The sequence below is a fragment of the Leptonychotes weddellii genome, chromosome 15 (genome assembly GCF_054177405.1).
Source record: "Leptonychotes weddellii isolate Sample4059 chromosome 15, ASM5417740v2, whole genome shotgun sequence".
NCBI lineage: Eukaryota > Metazoa > Chordata > Mammalia > Carnivora > Phocidae > Leptonychotes > Leptonychotes weddellii.
This window is the reverse complement of record NC_138383.1, coordinates 37500684-37523262: the sequence shown is the minus strand read 5'-3', so window position 1 is coordinate 37523262 and position 22579 is coordinate 37500684. Positions and strand designations below refer to the sequence as shown.

Here is a 22579-nt window from a genome sequence, read left to right as displayed (position 1 = left end):
CCTAGCACCAAGAAGTCCTACCCACAGTGTTACAATTTTATGAATTTTTTTGCTTTTCAAATTTTTAAATGTCTTTGTTCTCACTGAATAAGTGTAATTATCATCCATGATACTTTTTAAATCTAGATCTTGTCCCTTACAGAAATGGGCAAACATCATTAGAATAATTGATAGATAATTGGTAATGGATTGGAACCAGGCATTTATTTATGATTTAAGGTCTTTTTTTTTTTTCTCTCTTTGGTGGGTAAGGAGACTAATTCTAATATTTAAAAGAGTTATGAGGTGTTTCTTTTTCTTTGGTCATAAATTAATATTGTTTTTCAAATAATGCAATATATGTTAAGAAAAAAAGAAGAAGAAGGAGATGGCAGGAGGGGAAGAATGAAGGGGGTAAATCGGAGGGGGAGACGAACCATGAGAGACAATGGACTCTGAGAAGCAAACTGAGGGTTCTAGAGGGGAGGGGGGGGATGGGTTAGCCTGATGATGGGTATTAAAGAGGGCACATTCTGCATGGAGCACTGGGTGTTATGCACAAACAACGAATCATGGAACACTACATCAAAAACTAATGATGTAATGTATGGTGATTAACATAACAATAAAAAATTTTAAAAAATTAACATTGTTTTTGTAGCTGTCTGATTCTTACATAGAGAAAATAGCCCTAAAAAGTGGAATGTCTTTTAAAAGATGATCAAGTAAGTTTACATCTGGTGAATCCTCTAGGTGTTGTGACCTTCAAATACGAGGAAAAGGTTAATGATCTGTTGTCAGAGTATAAAGGTACATTTATGTTTTCATGAGTGGTGATAACTTTATGTGGTTTTATCCACATTGTGTGTGTTTGGAGTCAGAGCAGTAATTGGCTTGGGGCCAAAGAGAAAAAAAAGGAGAGCTCTCAACTTTGGCCTTACTGGAACCGTGCTTAACCAAGTTAACTTAAGAGTTAATCTGCACAATGAAGATGAACAAGAATGGTGAAGTTGTGATATGTTCAAGTCAGAATTTCTTTTTGATTAACCTAGAGTGTATTTTCCCCCGCTAAATTACTGCTTTTTGCTTGTGTGCTTAATGTGTAATCATTCCTAAAATTGAGCAATTTCTTTAGACTAGTACTGAGAAACCACTGCCCAAAGCTAAATAATTAAGGATGTTGTCATTCTCTGTTTCCAAGAGCTGTTGGACCTTGGAGTAGTAGAGGGGTCCAAACTTCTACGTATCGTGTTGCTCACAGCTCTTCTTGGGTGTCTCCAGTAAATGTGAGTCCTCTTAATTACCATATGTTAAACTGCCTTGGGGCTAAAGAACAGTGGTGTAGATGATATCACATAATGTTTCTGAATTTCTAAGGTGAAAGAAAAAAAGTTGGTATCCTAACTACTTTAAGATAGGGTTAAAGTTAGCTTTGCGTTGTTGAGTGATGCAGGATGTTGCTGCCACTAATATAATTAGGTTTAACCTGAAGAAATGTGCTAAGAACATCAAGGCCTTTTAGGTATTCCTGTGATTTGGAAAGGATGTAGCAAATGATTTATAAATAGATTGCTTGCACACGAAAGGGCAAATTTGGGCTCACTTCCTTTTTTGCAGGTTTGTGCAAATTGAGCAACTCTTGTTTTCTGCATTAATCTGTTTTTGAGGGGTGTGATCCTTCTTTTAGTAACCTGAGGGTTTTGGCATTAGTTATGTCTGTTAAAGCAACAGAATCCAGAGGCTTGAATTACTCTCAAAGAGAAACTTCTGTGTTAGTCTATTTTAGAGTGTTGTATTATTTTTTTAAGTTGTAACAGTTTTTAGACCTGGAAGACTTAGAATTACAATTGACCCCTGAGGAGGCAGGAGTTAGGAACCTTGACCCCCTGTGCACAGAAGATCTGTGTATAACTTTTAACTTCCTCAGAATTTAACTACTAATAGTCTACGGTTGACCAGAAGCCTTGCTAGTAACACAAACAGCCAATTAACATATATTTTTATGTTATATGTATTATATACTGTTTTTTTTTTTTTAAAGATTTTATTTATTCGTTAGAGAGAGAGAGCATGAGCGGAGGGGAGAGGGAGAAGCAGACTCCCCACTGAGCAGGGAGCCCAACATGGGGCTCGAGATATTGCAGGACCCTGAGATCATGACCTGAGCGGAAGGCAGACGCTTAACCATCTGAGCCACCCAGGCGCCCCTAAACTATATTCTTACAATGATTTCTGACTTTTTCTAGGCACATGGTTCATCTGTGAATTTTTTCAAACTGTTGCAGATTTCCAAAGTATTTTCCAATATATTTTATGAAAAAAATCTGCATATATTGGACTCATGCAGTTCAAACCCATATTGTTCAAGGAACAGTCACCTGTACTGTTTCTCCTGAGGTTAATATACCCAATTCCCATAAACACCAAAATATTTTCATTTTGTATTATTATTAATTTTTAATTTGTTATTTTTTGTGGGGAGCTTTAGTTTGAAAAGTTGCAGCATGTAAATTCTCAGTGTGTATTTCTGTTCCTAGGAGATGAATGGAATAGGTCAAACAGTATGTGAAACTGAACTTCTTTGACATCGCTTTGACCAAATTTGGTATAGATCATTGTGTCAGTCCCACCTCTGTGATGTTCATCCGTCCCCAGTAAAATTTCACATTCAATTCTTAAAGTATCCCATTCCTTAAATATTCTCTTTAAAAATTCTTAAAAGGTCTCATGGGTCACATATTCAGAATCTTACTTGCCATTTGTTCTTGTTGCTAATAGTAATAGTTTGGTGTTTGGAATGAAACAGACCTGGGGCGCTTGGGTGGCTCAGTCGTTAAGCGTCTGACTTCGACTCAGGTCATGGTCCCAGGGTCCTGGGATCGAGCCCCGCATCAGGCTCCCTGCTCAGCGGGGAGTCTGCCTCTCCCTCTCCCTCTGCCTGACACTCCGCCTGCTTGTGCTCTCTCTCTCTCAAATAAACAAAATCTTAAAAAAAAAAAAAGGAGGGAAAGAAACAGACCTTAGTCCCATTCAGTTTCACCACTTATGAGCTGTATGACCTTGAATATATTATATAACCACTGTAAGCTTTAGTTTCCTCATTAATAAAATGGAACTTAAAATACCTATTTGGATTAAGTATGATATTTGTGAAGTACTGCTAATAGCACTCAGTAAATGGTAGTTAATATTTTTGCTCTTTTAACATAAGCTAAAACATAGGGGAAAGAATGAGAATACAGAGTGGTAAGCCAGCCTGATGGTAAAATTCTATCATTTGCATGATTGTCATAATTGCACCTATTCTGGGCAAAGGGTGGGAGATTCAAAGAAACACAAGACATGGTTCTTGCAGTCAGGATGCTCAATCTGTTGAAGATATAAGACAGGTCAATAAAAGGATAAATAAGAAAACAATTTAGCACATGCTAAGTGCCAGATGACTGGTGCAAATGGTGCTTTAAGTATTCAGAAGACAGAAGGGTATTGTAAATGAGCCAATTAGTAAAGGCATTACAGAAGTAGGATTTGAGCTGGGACTCTGACCTTTATTTCTCCCTGTCTTAAATGTCTTGATTTGTATAAACAGAGATAAAGGGTACTTGAGTGGTGAGAGAAAAGGAAGACTGATGTGGCAGATGTTATGGCCATATTACAAATAGTTAATTTTCAGTGAAGGACTGCTGTTAATTATTTGTGGTGAGAAGGAGAATCCAGAAATGCTTTTGTGTAGACTGATAATATTCTTTAGGATATTGCTGTGAGCATATTTTGGATATATCATGGGCAGAATTTATCAAGTTTTATCGAGTACCCACTGAGTACACAGCACAGTAACTAACACTTGCAGACTTTACATAGCTTATTTAGGAAAGCTGCCAATTTTACAGGGTTGTTAATGAATCAGTACCAGTGGCTGGGAGTACAATGTGAAATCCCCACAGGCAGCATAAGAACAGAAATCATTAAACTATCTGTTAGTGTTAGTGGCTTTATGGTGAAAGAAAAAGAAAGAGAGAGAAAGAAAGAAAGAAGAGAGGGAAAAGAGAGAGAAAGAGGGAGGGAGGAAGGAAGGAAGAGAAAGAAAAGAAAAAAAAGCACATTCAAGTAATTCAAAGCAAAAACCTCCTCCTCTGCTTCCTCCAGGTGCTTAGCTCTAGATATTATTACATCAGCATCATGTGGTAGGCAACATGGTTCCCATGGCACAGAGGGCTTGTAATATTTACAGTACAGTGAGCTGTAAGGGGTGGAGTGTGCTGACTACTATTTGTCCTTGTTCTTATTGGCTTGGTTACCAGTTTAATGGCCTGGTTGCCTATTAATAGCTCAACTTACTTAGCGTTCTATAAGCAAGGGTACAGCTCCTTAGTTTCTAAGTCAAAAACACATGGAAACCATCCAAGTGGACCTGGATCTTTTACACACATAGTAAGGCTACAATTATACATCAATTAATAAAGATCAAGAACTATATAAATGCCATGTTACACTAAGCCCAAATGATAGTTTAATGATACTGATTCAAAGAAGAGCAGCTGCAGCGAAGTGCTAAAACTTTTGCAGATTGTTCCTTATACTCTACTGCACTGAGAGAAAATGGCAGACTGTGAGCACGTAAGAGAAACTGCACGTTTATTTCCACTTAGTGATTCCAAGTAAATAAATGTAAATCCAGAGTAATTTTTTTTTCAAAATTAAAGAAAAACTGAAGATTGTAGACTGGCTGGTTATCATCTCTCTAACTTAAAGATGAAAAGCCATTGTTTTAATCATACATTCTTTTTTTGTTATGTTAATCACCATACATTCTTATTACCTCCTTGGAAGTACTTGAGTATGTATATCTGGTGAGAACTCACTTCAGTCCTTTTAACTATCCCAGTCCCTTTAACTGTCCCTGAGTTGGGGCTTGTTCACGTCTGTGGCTCTTCTGCGGTCAGTCTCAAGTTAACTATTCCCACACTACTGGAATTCTCTGTTTTGTTGCCATTTTGATGCTTGGAGAACTTCACAGCAAGGCCATACGCCCTGTTTAGTAGAAAATGTTAGTGTCCTAAGATGTTTATTGTGCTTTAAAAAAAATAATAACATCTAGTCTCTTCCTCAATTAAAATCAAAATTAATAAGTACTGAATACCAGTGCTGTTCTTTATTGCACTTTTACAAATCACTTTGGGGGAAATTTCCAAGTGGAGATTCCCTTTTGTTTTAAAAACTTATCTACCTTATAAAGTTGGTAATATCTCTTTCTTTACCACCCACTCAGCTTTAAAGCGAACTTGTCCGGGGCGCCTGGGTGGCTCAGTTGGTTAATCGACTGCCTTCGGCTCAGGTCATGATCCTGGAGTCCCGCATCGGGCTCCCTGCTTAGCAGGGAGTCTGCTTCTCCCTCAATACCCTCCCCCCTCTCCTGCTCTCTCTCTCAAATAAATAAATAAATAAAATCTTTAAAGTGAACTTGTCCTAGGTGAGTGATCTTTTTTTTTTAATGTGACTGGTCTTACTGATAATTAAAAACCAAGCAAAAGGTATTGGTTATTTTTCAATATTTGCAGACGATGCACATTTATTATAGGAAAAAACGGAAAACACTAAGGCACTCCTTTTCCCCACAAAAACCATTATTCTCATTCTTATCTTCCAAAGATATTTACTATTAAGATCATCCAGGCTTTTTCTGTGTATGTATATACTTTTAAAAATGGGACTGTCCTCTGTCTACTGCTTTGTAACCTAATTTTTTTTCACTTAGCATATTGCGAACATCCTGCCATTGTCCTCAAACGCATTTCTTTCATATCCTTTTTAAGAGTTGTTTGTTTTCCATAGAACTGATTCAAATTCTGTCCTGTTGTTACACATTTTGACTATGTCCAGTTTTTTTGCAGTTATAAACAAAACCTCACTGAATGAATATCCTTGTGCTTAAATCTTTGCACATGTCCATAAAAGAAATATCCTGAAGCTCAGTTCTGAGATTGCTAGGCCAAAGGGTATACCTAATTCTAGGGCTTTTGATAGATTGCTAGTTTGCTCACCAGAAATGTACCAGTTTCACTCACATCAACAATTTTAGTAATTCATTTTCATAGCACCCCTGAAATGATATAAAGTGAAATCGAGGTAAATACAGTTTTATTCTGTAATTCATACGAACTTCTTGGAGACCCAGAAAAATTGATCCTCATTTGCCTTTTCCTGTCAGGAAGCTATTTCATACCTAAGCACTAATGGAAAATTCTTTAATTTGTGAACTATTTGAGTAAAACTAATAGATGAAGTAATAGTGTATTGATAAGATAAACTAATTATCCTGAGATGTTGTTGAATATATATGTAGTGTTTATGAATTTAAGTTTGCTTCCCACTTTTTCATTTTATTCTAAAATCATCACCATTTTTTGACTTAGAGAATTTTAGACCCAAAAGATAAACAGACTTACCTAGTATCCTGCAGCAAATTAATTCAGATCTTGAGCACCATTTCATTGTTTTCTGTTTAGGAAATGTTAGGCAGCGTTGAGAATTCCCATAGTACCATCTTAACTAAGGATAGTGAAATTTATAAAGATGATCAAATACATTAGTTTGTTAACAGTTTTAAGTATATTGAAGTTAGAATTTCCTGATCCTAACTATAGGAAGGAGTGGGTATATTTCTCAAAGTTGAGGAGGGTAATTTTTTTAGGGAACAAGCTGTTAAAATCTTGAAACAAAAGTTTTCATCTTTGAGATTATGTGAGTATTGGAGAAAGGAGAAGGGTGTGTGTACTTCCTAAAGCTTAAAGCATCTCACCTTGAAATGTCACTGGCAGGTCTAAACAGTAACCAGAGTGGTCCTCTGGGCAGACTTAAAGAAAAAAAAGAAAGATGGGAAGGAGAAAGGAGTGCTGGAGTGCAGATCACAGCTGCACGCTAGTTTCAGTAGTAGTGGTTGCCTGTCTCTATCTGAAATCCCGCTGCTTCCTTAATGAAGGTGTATGTTTTAATCACCGGGAGAGAAAACGTTTTTGGGTGAAGTTTCACTTTTTGTAGTGGCAGCAGCCCTGGACGTGCTGCTGGAACACAGAGGATGAGTTCAGCACCTTTTCTTCAGATCATATCTCTGCCCGAAGCTCGTCTCTTTTACATAGGCAGCTTTTGTTCATGGAGAGCGGACCTCTGCCAACTAGTGTGAGAGACCCAGGGTGACTGATAAGGAGTCCAAAGGTCAAAATGGACTCATATAGACTCAGTCTGGATTTCAGGGGAAAAGGCATGTTTTTGGCCAGCAGACATCAAAACTGAATTGCAGGGGCGCCTGGGTGGCTCAGATGGTTGGGCGTCTGCCTTCGGCTCGGGTCATGATCCCGGGGTCCTGGGATCGAGTCCCACATCAGGCTCCCGGCTCGGCGGGGAGCCTACTTCTCCCTCTGACCCTCTCCCCTCTCATGCTGTTTCTCTCTCGCTCGCTCTCTAAAAAATAAATAAAATCTTTAAAAAAAAAAAAAAAACTGAATTGCAGCCCGGGAGATGTTCTGCTCATCAGCTTCAGCCTTTCCACTGCCGTTAGAGAAAAACCAACTGTCTCTGTAGTCAGCAGGCCCAGAAGTAAACAGAACATTATTTAATTGTGTGATTTAATTGAATTGGATTGTGTTAGGATTTCACCCCAGAGATGATTACTGTGGCAATGTCACTTTGCTTACTGTGAGGTAGCAGATATCAAATCAAACCAAAGATAATCTACCATCATAGGATCTTTTGTTGGGTTTCAGAATAGAAAGTCTGTTAAATTAGATTCCGGTATTTCATTTACTAACATCACCTTTTGGCCCATTATTAGGATCACAAAGATAAGAAAGGCATATGCCATTTGCATTTCTAATTGGGACTAATGCTTTTTTTTTAAGACTTTATTTATTTATTTGGGGGGAGCGCATTTGCACATGCCTGCTCACATGCATGAGCAGGGGGGGGAGGGGCAGAGGGAGATGGAAAGAGAGAGAGAGAATCTCAAGCAGACTCCCTGATGAGCACCAGGCCCATGGCAGGGCTCCATCCCTCAACCCTGAGATCGTGACCTGAGCGGAAATCAAGAGTCAAGAGCTCAACCAGCTGAGCCACCCAGGCACCCCAGGGCTAATGCTTTTTAATTAAATTGGCTTTTTTTTTTTTAAAGGTTTTATTTATTTGACAGAGAGAAAGACAGCCAGAGAGGGAACACAAGCAGGGGGAGTGGGAGAGGGAGAAGCAGGCCTCCCGCGGAGCATGGAGCCCGATGCGGGGCTTGATTCCAGGACCCTGGGATCATGACCTGAGCCGAAGGCAGACGCTTAAGGACTGAGCCACCCAGGCACCTCTAAATTGGCTTTTAAGAAGTATTTGCTCACTTCAGAATTCAAGTATTACAACTGTGTGATCCACCAACCTATTTAAAGATCTCCTTTTTAGTGACCGTCCTTTGAGTGGCTCCTGTATACAGTCATTGAGACTGTAAACTATTGTCCTTGTCTCTAGTCTAATGGAAAGATTGTGAGCAGGACCAGCCTAATAATTTGCAGGACCTAGTGCAGAACAAAAATGTGGGACCCCTTGTTCAGAAAGAATTAAGAATTTGAAGACAGCAACAACTGAGCATTAAACCAAGTGTAGGGCCCTTCCAAGCACCCACCCTATGCAGCTGCACAGATCACACATCCATGAAGCTGGCCCTGCCTGTTGGATGTGAAATTAAATAGACTTGAAGTTGATGAGAGCTTTCTACTTATTCAGTGTGTCTTTCTGAACCTCTGTTTTCTTTTCCCATTCCATATCTTCCTATTCTGTCATTTTCTATTGTGTTCTGTCCTCTCACCAAAGTTGGACAACCTGCAGCAAGAATTGGGAGTATGTATACTTCTGCCTGTAGTCTATGTGAGCACATTCTTGAATAATATTATCTTCCCTTTGGTGGAACAAACAAGATTAGGATTTTCCTTAAGGAATGACAATTAATTGATTTCAATAAAAACATATTGTGCATTTTATTTTTAGAGTGCTTTCACAATTAATGTAACATTTGAATCAAACAACTACACTTTTGAGGCAATATTTGCCCCCTTATTTTATAGGTAAGAAAATTAAGCCTCAGAGAGGTTAAGGGATTTTCTCAAGGTCAGCCAGCTAGTAAGTGAAGTTCAAGCTCATCTCTTCTGATGCTGTGCTTTCTCATTACTTCCTTCTGCCTCTACAGTTCTGCAAGACCAAGGATAAGGTGACTTGAGATAACTTGCTTTCTCAGCATTGATCTGTTTTCCAGAATTTTCTGCCAATTTCCCAAGAATAACTCCTGGGATGTAATCATGAATATTTGCAACAAGTTTTTACTTGTTATTTTCTATAATCCTTGCAATAACCCTGTGAAGTAATATTTTAACATCATTTTAAAGGAAAGAGATTGAGGTTCAAAGAGATTAAATGACTTGTTCAAGGTTCTGTAAATAATAAGTGAGAGAGCAGTGACTGAAATCCAAGTCCTGTTACTTTATATCCCACGCTTTTGTACTGTGCTGTGTTTGGCTCTAATTAATTTTAAATCTTTACTTAGTAGTAAATACCTATTCATTCATTTATTGATCACCTACAATGTTTTAGGCACTGGGAATGCATCAGTGATCCAAAAAGACAAAGTCTCAGCTCTTAGAATTTACATTCCATCATGTAAATAAATACTATAAGTAATCAGCTGATGGTATGGCTGTAAAGAGAATATAAAGCAGGACAAAAAGATGGAAAATAAACTGGGAGTAGACAGTGCTATTTTAGAAAAAGTGGTCGGGAACCTAATAAATCATTGTTAGAGCCACAAACTGAAATGTAGGTATTTGGTGGAAATGTATAAATCAATTTCTAGGGTACAAAAAAATCACGTAAACAATATGAGGCCACTGCATTTATGGACATAATGGCAATAGGTGAGGATTGTTAACTATAATAAACATTAACCTTTATAGTAACAGTTACACTTTGCATTTAATCTCCTTTCCCATGTAGCGTGGATTATAAAATCATAAGATCAGTAAAGCTCTAAACCTAGTTATTTCCTTCGTGATGCATCACTTACCATATAAAGCAGTGTTTAATGTGTTAGTGACCTTAGACTGCTCACACTCCTAGAAAATAAGTACTGTAATGGCATGTACACGACATGGCATGTTCTGGGCAGCTGTTAGAATTTCTGGAGTATCCATCAGGTTTAGGAAATGTAAAATCTCATATGCTGGTCTGCTTTAATTGTAATGAATTTCAAAATCTTGTCCAAAATTCTTTATTGTACTGAAATTCCGTTATATCTAGTACTATAGAGCTTCAGTAAGTGAACTTTCACCTGCTGCTTGGGGATCTTTGTAATATAAACATGTTTGTTATAGAGGGATTTTCAGAAATGGGGAGAGATGGGGGCAGCATAATGGGACAGGTAGAGGATCTTCTCACAGGATTTGCCTGTTGTGTGCTTTAGCATGGCAGAGTCCAAAGTATTAATTAAAAAGCCCTTTATTCATGTGTGTTTCCTTTGGTTTCAAAGTTAAATCCAAGCATCAATCACTCAGTGTTTGCCTCTTGTTAAAGCTGAGTTGTTATCTGCCAAAAGATGAGGTGGTGATAGTGGGGAGCCTGTTAATTCCCAGCTGCCCATGGTTTCTTTAGGTCAACTACCAGTTTTTTTTTAATCCAGAGTTTTTTACACTAGAAATTCATGGATACAGTGAAATCATATGCAGAAGCGGGTTTGTATATGATTGATTGTACATTTATTTTATTGGAGGAGAGGCCATAGCTTGTATCAAATTCTCAAAGGAATCTAGTGACCTTCCCTCCCAACTCCCTCTCACGCCCCAAATTAAGGACCTGGAATAGACTGTTTCAGACATTTGATTTAGAAATTAAATAAACTCTTTTTAAGCTTTTTGACCTTACCAGCAAGATTCATTTTTCCGTTTTTAAACAATCACTCATAATTTCCCAACACTGAAAGATTCTGAACTAACATTTTCTATTGAGAAGGATTGTACAGCCTTTTGAATTCTCTCTCTCTCTCTCTTATAATAATCTTGGAGTAGATACTCCCAAGAATGGAATTTGCTTAAGGAAAACTCGGAATATTACTGTAAAGCCTGAATATTTGTGTTCTTCAACAAATAGTCACAACCTATGTGGTGAGTGTAAAAAGAAGCAATATTGGGTAAAACAGTTCTGGTGCTTTGAACTATATCCAAGAAGGCAAAAATGACTTAAAGTTGTTACTTTGAAGAAGAAGTCATGAGAGGAATTAGAATTTCTAACTGCATTTAATCCAGATACTTATTAAATTAATTATAAAGAGCTTGTTGGGAGGTTTGGGAGACTACTGCCCTGGGCATAGACATTTAGTGTAATGAATGTGTTGTTGAATTCAGTTGTACACTGAGGGTTGAGGATTCTCCAAGCCACTAAAACATTCTTTGCAATTAAGACCAATTTCTGCAGCCTACCATGTATAAATTTTCAGAAGTGTGACAAGTTTTATGTACCATCTTTGCTTTCTTGCCATCTCACATTATTTATTTATTTATTTAGGCCTTAATCCAATGCCTGTTTGGCAAAAAATTCTGGGTTTTGCATATAAAGCCTTGAGAAAACTCAGACTAGTTTAACTCTCAGAAATTAAAAACCCTATTAAAAAAACTTTATCTAAGACTTTCTTCCTGTAAGAGGATTATTTCAGTTTTCATTGTCAATTAAGAACACTTACATGTAGGTATTTTTCTTTAAGTAGGGTTTGAGGCAGAGGAAACAGAATATGGGGTTTTTCAAAATTCACTCTTTTTGAAATACTGAACTATTTATGTAGCTTTTAGTTTAGAAGTAAATACTGGAAAATGAAGATACAAATATAACATATAAACTGTATGTTTAGTTATCTTTTTGGTAACTATTGTTTAAATCTGTCACTGTAGAAATGTTAAAATATATTATGAAGAGAAAAACAATATTCAGAATGTTGCCTTTTTAGCATTAACTATTAACTGAAAAAATGTAAAGCAGATTTCATAAACCTCTTCAGTGACACTAGAGAACTTTGGGAAAGCATCCAACATCTGCTTATCTTTCCTACAGTGGAAATGTTCATAATTGAAATGTGCAGTTTCCTCTGAATGAAGATAAATAGACTTCTGTTTGTTATACTTATATTTTAGAAGTATATTTACTGCATTCTTTAAATGTATTTAATTTTTTCCCCTGACAGTCGGGGAGATACCAAAACATCTGATTGTTGGGGTTTTCTTAGCTTTCTCTTAAGGGCAATTGTATTTTTCTTTAAGATATTTTCCTCAGACTTTTTTGATTCCAGATTTAGGGGCCAGTTTAGCCAAGCAGGTTCCCCCTTACCCCCCATTATACCTGCATTACCATGTCTCTGACTCAGTTCAACACATTCTTTATTACAAAATCCATGTTCCAACAAACTGAGGGTTCTAGAAGGGAGGGGGGTGGGAGGATGGGTTAGCCTGGTGATGGGTATTGAGGAGGGCACGTTCTGCATGGAGCACTGGGTGTTATGCACAAACAGTGAATCATGGAACACTACATCTAAAACTAATGATGTAATGTATGGGGATTAACATAACAATAAAAAATAATAATAACAAAATCCATGTTCCATAACTTTTTTTTCTTAACTTTCCATAACTTTCTTTCCTTTTTTTTTTTTTTTTTTGTAAATATGTAAGTCAGCTTTGCCTCCATTTGGTTCTTCTTTTGTTGGATGCTGAGTCTTGGAGGCTGTCAGCTGGACACTGCTGGAGGGTTCTATCCAGCCAGACCCTGGTGTTTTGATATAATGGTGATTCCTGGGTTGAAAACCTGTTTGTTCCAATTCCCAGGAGACCAAACTGTTGAAATGTTTTACCCTGTTGACCTGGGCAGCTCTTTGTCTCTGGCTAAGACATGGCAGGCAGTCCTGGCAAGTGAGTTACCTAAAAGATATTCACTGTTTTGCTTTAGTCATGACTATGCCAGAGTTTGTGGTAGAGATTGCTCTGTACATACTAGACCTTATACCTCTGCTCAGAATGAAATAAAATTGAGCATTGGTGGTTCTATTGGTTGCCAAGGAATGCATCATTACAGTTTTTTTGTTAGTGTCTTCCCCTCTCAGCTGAAATAAAACCCCACTGCCGTGATCCTACACCTAGGTCTGAGTCTGTCTTTAATGGGGTAGGCATACCTTGCCTAAATATAGCGAGGTGCAGACTTGGCCAATACGTAGAGAGACAGTAGAATGACCTTAGCTGGCCTTCAATACTAGTGTTACAATTAAATTTAAAGAAATAGGGACACTGATCTAGTTATGCTTATAGGCTGAGGTGCTCTTTCCAGCTGCTCAGCTTCCTTAAGTAAAAAGTTGTCTGCGCTAAACCAATAAATTGTTTTAAAAGCTAACGTTAGTCACTTCAGAAAGAAGCCAGAAGTTCATGCCATATGAAAACATGCCTAAAGAGTGATTTCTTTTTCTATTTAATTGACCTAAAGTTAACATTTATTCAGGATGTAAAAGGTAAAGCCTAAGGTTTATGTACTTTAGAATAATAACTTGCATTTATATAGTCCCAATACTTGCTACTTTCTAGAAAGCCTACAGAAACTTTTGTCTACTAAGAAGAAAGGATATTTTATCCCCAAGCATGTGAGACAGGGTAGAAATATCTAATCCTGTTTTACAGATGAAGAAATTCAGATAAAGAGAAGTACAATGATTTTCTAGAGGACTAAATGAATCAGTAATATGGCCAGTGCAGTATACCACCCTTTAGCTCAAGCAGCCATCCATTACCCTCCTTTAAGAGTGTAAAACAACCCAGGCAGTCTTCCTATCCTTTTTTTTTTTTTTTTCCCCTTAATTAGCTAACACTGGGCTTGGGGAGGGCTAGGATTCCACTTGCAGAAAGATTTTCCAGTGGAAGCTTGAATTCAGTAAACAAATTAACTGGTTACTGAACAGGAACCAATAGGATTTAAGTCACATTTGCAGAATAGTCCGTCCCATTGTGACATAACTTTTTAGAGCATTCTTTGAGAGTTATCTCTTCTGCTATAAAAAACCTAGTTGTATTTTTTTAATTGTTTAATAACTCTTGAAATATGGTGATGATTTCATCTTGAACCAATGGAGTGCTTTTAAGGTTCGTAGTGAAAATCTCTTAAAAATGATAAACTTGGGGAGTTTATAATGTTATATCAGGAAATTGAGAGCCAGTTGTCTCACCTCAGATTAGTATGATTCATTAGTGACAGAACAAGAATTCCAGGCCACTTGTCAGTTCCATGCTTTTCTCTCTACCTTTGCATGTTTCCCTGCAAGAGGTGAGAAACTAACTTCTTTTGTAAATAGAGAATCTGCCTAAAGTGCTAAAATGGACTCAAAGGCATTCAGCCATAGGTAAAGTGAAATTAGAAAACTCTGGACAGTTGAGTCCTTGCCAAGTGTGCACCTAAGGCTTACTGCTTCCCCCAAGTCAGTGAAAATGTGATCTGAGAACTGGAAGTCTATTTGTGGAAAGGTTTGATATAGCTATCTTATCATATTTCCCATCCTGTTTCACTCAAACATCTTGTTTACTGTTATGATCTCATTTGTAGACGAGAAGTAGGAAGCAAAGATAGTTGCCTATTATAACATGGCAACTGCACTGTGGTTTAGATACATATTGAATCAAGTCTTATTCCCCAGACTTACCCAGTCCTTTCTTCTGGATAGCCTGTATGTGGTATAAATTCTTTTTAATTATAAATTCTTTTAAATATAAATATAAATTCTTTTATATTCTGTAATATAAATTCTTTTAAAATTCTCCAACAGCTGTGTTTTACACAAGCACTGATTTTAGAGGTGGGGAAATTATCTATGAGAACTGTCTTTTAATAGATAGTTTTTAATAATAGGTATTTAGCTGAGAACCAAGGAGATTTAGCACTATTCGCTTAGCAGTTCTTCACTAATGTACTATTCTGATGTAAAACAAATGATTTTATAAAATTCACTTGCCTTCCTTTGATGGAAGCTAGCTTCAGGTTTCTGATAATCTTTTGCTTGTTACTATGTTCAGACAACTGAGTAACTAAGTTTGCTGTCTTTTATGAATGGTTTAAAATGCTGGTTCCAGAACTTAGCTTCATTGTCTTTAATTTAACTTAAGCCCTCACTGTATCATCAGCATATTGTCATATCCGTTGAATGGGGAAGAAGGAAGGAGGGAAGTCCTTTGTGTAAAAACATTCTCCTCAGCTGTTCTTCCTTGATGCTGGAAGTTTGGTGCCTGGCAGGAAATGATACAGACATGTGTGATAACAAAGTGACATGAGGAAGAATTGCCTGTAAGGTTCTTGGACTTGTCCAGGATGATTGGCTGTCAGCTGGCAGATAGATAGGGTAAGGCAGATTTTATCTCAAAATCTGAGGGTTAACAAAGTATAACTTAAGAGAAAGAAACCTAGTTTGAGAAAAGTTTGGACAGAGCAGGTGGTATGAAAGCTAATAGCCATGTAAATACACTTCTTTCTTTGACCCTCCTGGGTGAGAGTCTTAAAGCATTGGAATTTGTTAAAGGGAAAAAATGATCTGTCTGAAGAGCCAGGAGGTACAAAGAAAAAGACATTCTTTGAGTGCAAGGAATTTGCGCATATCAAAGCTTTTCTCTCTCAGGTTTTTCTGACAATTTGAATTTCTTTATGGAACAAGTTTTCCATCTGTACCAGAAAGTAAGCTAGACAGCTGTCCCCAAGATATCCATCTACTCTTCATTCCCATTTGCTCCTATCAAACCACCCTTCTTTCTCACCTGGAATACGAAAGTAACATCTATTTCCCTTTTTCTAAGTTTTAACGCTTTCCAATCCATTCTCCTTGCTGTAGTTGGAGAAATCTTTCCGGAAATGCAAACTTTGGATCTCTGTTATCTTCAGAATAAAGTCCAAATTATTTGGCAAGTTGTGTAAGACCTTTCAGTTCTGTGCCCTGCTTACCTCTCCCCATCTTTATTGCGGCCCTTCCTCTACTTTGCATAATATAGTGAGGTTATATTAGCAGTTTAGGTAGCTTTATCCTAACAAATTTATATAAACCTACAAATTATCAGCTCCATTGTCATGTTAGCAGTAAGTGGAGCTTTTATAGGACCTAGAAGAGGCTCCTGTGCCTGAATAAGGGGTGTCTAGAATCTTTTGCAGTTAACTTGCCCAGAAGGCAAATGTAGGACAGTAACCCACGTAACACACCCAACTTCTCAGAAAAGGGAAGTTCAAAACTGAACGCTAAATAGAACTTTGTGAGAACTTTGCAAGCAAGTTGAAAGTTATTTTGTGAGTAGAAGTTCCCTACTCGCATCAGGCATGATTGAAGGCTGCAAACAAGAAGTAGGCAGCCTTTTCCTGTAGTCTGTGTTGCAGACACATGGGCTTAGGCATTTGCTACATGAGCACCAGAAAAGGGGTTTTACATAGTGACTTTCACACTGTATTGTCCTCCAAAGTGCGCTTGATTCTTTAGCACCGTCCCTGTTGTCATTTGCAGATCACATTTACTAAACACTCTGTCCGTGGCGTTAGACTGGGCACTATGTAAAGCAGGGTGAAGGCACTCGCCCTCCATTGCCTTACACGGGAAAGCGAGCAATACAGACCTAGGAGTATTCATCTTGCTAAACAGAATAAAGTTTAATAAATAAAAGCAAGACAATAGAACAGATAAACGTATTTATTATCTTTGCTTTTACATGAATTCTTTTGTACATAATAAGCATTTTTATTTGGAGTTGGAACAAGAAGGGAGGAGTAAGGCATCTTGCTTCCCACTCAGATTTTTCCATGGGAGATTGTGCCCTATCTCTCTTACCACAGAGATAGGCAGCCCCTGCAAAGAGCTGAGTGGCACCGACTGAGAGCCTCAATCACTGGAGCGGAGGAGACACATGGGCAGCTTGAGTCCTCCTTGTTTGAATAGCAGACTTTGCTAAGGGCAAAGCATTTGGGCAGAGAAGTGGCTCATAAATGAGGAACTTCATCCAAGAAACTGTGTTTCTCAGCCCTTAGGGTTCTAATTGTTGGTTTCTTCACAGCTCACTTTCTCTCAGGCCCCACCCCTCCTCACTTTGGAGAACTTGTTGACAACAGCTTTACTTTTTCAAGTCTTGCACAAAGGCAGATGTCTCTGAAAAGCAGCTTACGCAGAACATCTGTGTGCTTGACTCCGTTCCCACGGTGTGTTTTCCTGTACTGCTCTTTTTTGGGGGTTGGGGGGAGGGTCCTTTTTAGAAATTGAAAACACAGTATATAACAACATCATTAAAGAGAAATTTGCAAAAAGAGAAAACTATCACCCACAATGTCACCTTCCTTTGCTAATAGCCATTTCCACTCCTGCCTTATTACCTTCCCGTTCTTCACATGCATGGCCTTTTTGCATGGTTATGGCCTTTCTCTTAAGCAGAAGTTCAGGTAATTTGAAATACAGCTACTTCCTTATTTTTTTTTTCCTGACTGTAGCATAATTTGGTTTTGGGTCTTGAGTTACCAAAAGGGCATTGCGATTTTATCAGCATTTTGTCAGTGAGTTCTACTTTTTATTTTCCTTTCCTACACCCAGGTATTCTAGTTTTTAGAGTATGGCTGAGACCTAACCTTTATTTTTAAAAGTAAGACATATATGTATGTGTAGGATTTTTAATTTCCTTAACACTTAAAAACTGGTATTTTAAATTACATTGATTTTTAAGGCACATTACTGGGCCCACTCCAGGACAGCCTTTTTTAGGAAAAAAACGTGTCTACAATGTAAAACTATTGATTTGCTGCATTAAATATACTTACTAAGGTTTTAAGATATGCACGTAAAAATAGAAATAGAATGTATTATTTTTTACCCTAATAGATGACAGAAAATAGAAAAATAAAAGCAACATAAATAGAAAACACTTATTAGTCCACATGTCAGTATTCACAGTAAATATAAATAAAACTTACCAATTCATGCAGCCAAAAGAAAAAAAATGTCTTTTGTCCTTTGTGTGTGCAAGCCTCAACTCTCCCAACACCTGACTAGTCCCGTTGGTAGCAGTGCTTCACTTGTAACTAGTAGTTTACCTTATCAAGCTGTCTCACCTTTTGTTCTCTGATGATAAGGCCATATCCATGTCTCTCATTATTCTTCCTTTCTTGTTTTACAAAAAAGAATGAAATGGAGCGTATCTTCTTGTTTTGCTAAAATGGAATATCTTCAGCCACCTTCCTTTTAGAAACTGTGGTTCCCTGTGCTTAGATATTTAAAGGATGAATCTCTGGGGTGTGTAGGGTCCTCCGATGACTAAGCAAGTCTACACAACTCACATACAGCCTCACTAGCTGTCTGCTACCATGTGAGAAAATGGTAGGATTAGGATTGCAGCTCTCCTTCCAGTCATTGTACAAAAATTTTGCCTTTGGCAGTTAAAGTCATTTCCTTTTGTTCCTTATGTTTTCCTGTGTCTTGAGTTGCCATTTGGGAGTTTATAGGACCTAGTTCAACCAGGACCTAAAAGCAATCTAGGTATGGGATTGTACTACAATATCTGTTGCTACACTGGAGCAAATATGTGACTTTTTTTTTTTTTTTAAGTAATCTCTACACCCAACATGGGGCTCAAACTCACAACCCCAAGATCAAGAATCACATGCTTCACTGACTGAGCCAGCCAGGCACCCAGAAACATATGAAATTGAAATTTACACTTGGATCATTTTGATTGGAATATTTTTCTTTTTTTCAAATCCTAACTAAAATGTTTGGAATTCTCATTGCTTCACATTGCACTCTAGAGTATTGCAAAATACTACTGTGTGAACTCTTTGTCTCTAGCTCTCTGATTTCTTATGAATAGTATTTGGAAAATAGGGAAGAGAGTGCTTTGGGTCATTGCTTCTTCATAAATTGATCTAAAATGTGCATTTAGTAAATTTGAAAAATTATTAAACATTAGATCAGGCATCAAGAAAGCTCAACAAATTAAATTTGCGAGGAACCAGTGGGGTAAACTTTTCATCTCTACTGGTGGTGCAATTCTATGGTGAGTCTGTAATGATTAAGGAGGAAGAAAGTAGGAAGCAAGGAACATTGGACTGGTTAAAAACTGTGAGCTAATTAAGCCTCAGACTGCTACTTGCTTTCTCTTTTTCCTTTTCTTTGACAACTCCTTAAATTGTCCTTTGAACTTTGCCTTTTGCTCTTTGTTTTTGTTTTCTCTTCCTTCTCCTCTTCCTCCATCATCATCATCATCATCACTATTTTGCAAAAGTTAACTGTTTTTTAATTGTCAGAACCTAAGCACTGGCAACAGTGTTCCTCCTGGATTTCATTGTGTGTTAGTACATGGCCAAGGGGATCTGTAATACGCATTAAAATAGTTATGAAAATAAGGATTTGCCCAAGGACTTTAAAGTCAGTGCAGTGATAAAGAAAACCAGGCAATAGATTTAAAAGACATTCAAACTTTGCCATGCCTTTCTCTATTCCCCTTTGTTTGATATTTAAGAATTATTATTTTTGGGGCACCTGGCTGGCTCAGTTGGAAGAGCATGAGACTCTTGATCTTAGTGTTGTGAGTTTGAGCCCCACATTGGGTGCAGAGATTACTTAAAAAGATAAAATCTTAAAAAAATATATTTTTGAGGGACTTTTAAGAGTGTCTGTTGCAAATTATTTCATTTTCTTAGCCTACTAAGGTAGATAACAACCCTAGGAGAAATGGTTTGATAAGGAAAATTGACAGACTAGTGTTCTACAGACTGTATTAAATGTTTGTGGCCAGGGAGTTTTGAGAATTACTCGTAAGACTGCAATAAAGTAGCACTGAACTCTGAACTGACTCAATTTAAAAAGAAAGAAACAAACAAATAAACCCTTGGTTTTCTGATGTTTGAGAATTCTCAACCCAGTTGCTAGCTACCCTGGTGGGTAGGCTGCAATGGGACTGCATTGTACAGAACAAGCAAAGAACTCAAACTGCTAAAGAAGCCATGGAATGGAACTTTAAAAAAACAAAAACAAAAAACTTGGAAGTAAGTCTAAATTTTTATCCCTGCTCTATCCTACTGATTGTGTAATTGGTAAGCTTAAGCAAGTTACTCTCATCGATGTTTCTTCATCTATGAAATGGGAAGAATGACTTCCTTTCATAGAGTTGTTGTGAGATAGTGATGTAAAATCATGCCTGACACAGGGTGTGTATTCAATAAATGATAATTACAGCATCTTCTTTATTTTATGATGCTCGGAACCAGAGAGAACATTTTGACGGATATGCCATTGTACCAGATTGCAAGTTTTTTTGTTTTTAAAGATTTTATTTATTTATTTGACAGAGAGAGACACAGTGAAAGAGGGAACACAAGCAGAGGGAGTGGGAGAGAAAGCAGGCTTCCCGCAGAGCAGGGAGCCCGATGCAGGGCTCGATCCCAGGACCCTGGGATCATGACCTGAGCCGAAGGCAGATGCTTAATGACTGAGCCACTCAGGCGCCCCCAGATTGCAAGTTTTCACAAATAATGAAATAATGGTAAAGTTGTTGTCATCATTATCAACAAAAAGCTGTCTAGTAGACAGTTGATTGTATAGGTCTAAGGCTCTGGTGATAGATCTGAGCTGCAGAACCAGTGTGGAAGTTGTAGCAACCCACTTTATGATGGTTCCCATTGATTCTTGACTTGCAGTATTTACATCCCTATGTAGTCTCCCTCCTACATTAGATATGGTTGACCTGTATAACTAATAGCGTGTTGCAGAAATTATGGTGTGTAGGGACGCCTGGGTGGGCCAGTCAACTGAGCATGTGATTCTCAATTTCGGCTCAGGTCATGTCTTGGGGTCATGAAATTGAGCCCTCGCGGTGGGGCTCTGCGCTCAGCGGGGAGTCTGAGGATTTCTTTCCCTCTCGCTCTGCCCCTCGCCCTGCTTGCACGCACACTCACTCACTCTCTCTCTCTAAAAAGAGAAAAGAATAAATCTTTAAAAATAAATAATCTTTAAAAAAAGAAAGAAAGAAATTACGGTGTGTAACTTCCAAGGTTAAATCATAAAACATTGCACTTCTGCCTTTTTCTCTCTGGATCACTTACTCTGGGGAAAGACAGCTGTCATGTCATAAGAGTACTCAAGTAGAACAGTACAGAAGTTTACATAGCAAAGAACTGAGGTCTCCTATTAGTAGCCATCTGACGGAGCCATTTTAGAAGCAGATCTTTCAGTCCTATTCAGGGCTTCAGATGCCTGCTGCATCCTGGTAAGAGACCCTGAGCCAGAACCACCCAGCTAAGCTGCTCCTGAATTCCTAACCCACAGAAACTGTGTGAGATAATGAAGGATCTTTATTGTTTTAAGCTTCTACATTTTAGAGTAATTTGTTATTCAATAATAGATAACTAATCAGAAGTCATCTATATATAGGATAAAGTGGCCATGAGGGTGGTGAAGAGAGTGAACACATGAGAGTCACAAGAGAGGGGATTATAGTCAGAAAGTGGGAATTTAGTTTCTGAAATCAAGTCCATCAAGATCTGATGCCTTCCAAAGGGACTCTGAGAATTAGAAATCTAGATGGAGTCCAGGTAGAAGTCTTTGAATATTAGGAGGATGAGAAATTTGGGGACAAAACTGTTGGATGTTCATCTATATGAACAATGGAATCCCTCTCCCTCTCCTTCTTTCCCTCTCTCCCTTTCTCAAAAATAAATAAATAAAATCTTAAAAAAAAAAAAAAGCAGCAGCTTTGCATTAGGGTGAAAGAGAAATCTGAAAACAGATTTGGGTTCAACATTTTGGCCAAGTGCTTAAAAGCCCAGCTTGCATTCCTTCTGCAGGTGTGTTTTAAATACCTGGAAAGGCATTTGTTGAATCATGCAAATGAAATGATTTTTCAAATGCTGAACAGTTTCTGAGTTAATATCCTTTTGTTTTGTCTTGTTTTTATTCCCACCAACTATTTTAAATTTGGTCTCAAGTAATATTGGTCATGTCTTGGTAACCAGTACATCTGGCAATTTAAATACTGAGAAAGAACTGTTCAGGTCATTTACTTTCTGGTCCAAACAGCTTTTAAGCTTTACCTTTTTGAAAGAGAAGTATTTAAGTCCAGAGTTTAGGGCCACAGGACTGAGAAGCTTTGTTAATTCAGCCTGTAAAGGAAATGGGCTCCTTTGAGCTGAGGCCCTTTCTCCTCTCCTTGGAGAAGGACCTGCTTGAGAACAAGATTCTCACTCTATATGGCCTTTATTATATTGAGGTAAGTTCCCTCTAAACCTGCTTTGTTGAGAGTTTTTATCATGAACAGATGTTGAATTTTGTCATATGCTTTTTTCTGCATCTATTGAGATGATCATATGGTTTTTATCCATCATTTTGTTAATGTGATATATTATATTGATTGATTTACAGATGTTGAACCATCCTAGAAAAAATCCCACTTGATCATGATGAATGATCCTTTGAATATGTTGTTGTATTTGGTTTGCCAGTATTTTGTTGAGGATTTTTGCATCCACGTTCATCAGGGCTATTGGCCTTTAGTTATCT

General features: G+C 37.7%; 1 protein-coding gene across 5 annotated transcripts in view; it reads left to right on the top strand.

Moving 5' to 3' along the window:
* The window catches only part of SSH2 (slingshot protein phosphatase 2), a 142297-nt gene that overhangs the window by 48226 nt on the left and 71492 nt on the right, over positions 1-22579 (top strand). The window contains exon 1 of one of the 5 annotated variants that reach the window (XM_081805510.1): positions 568-1265. The exons of the other annotated variants lie outside the window; for them this stretch is intronic. The gene's annotated coding sequence lies outside the window, so the exon portion shown is untranslated. Of the gene's footprint in view, positions 1-567; positions 1266-22579 lie in introns of those variants that run through there. 5 annotated transcript variants of the gene reach the window in all.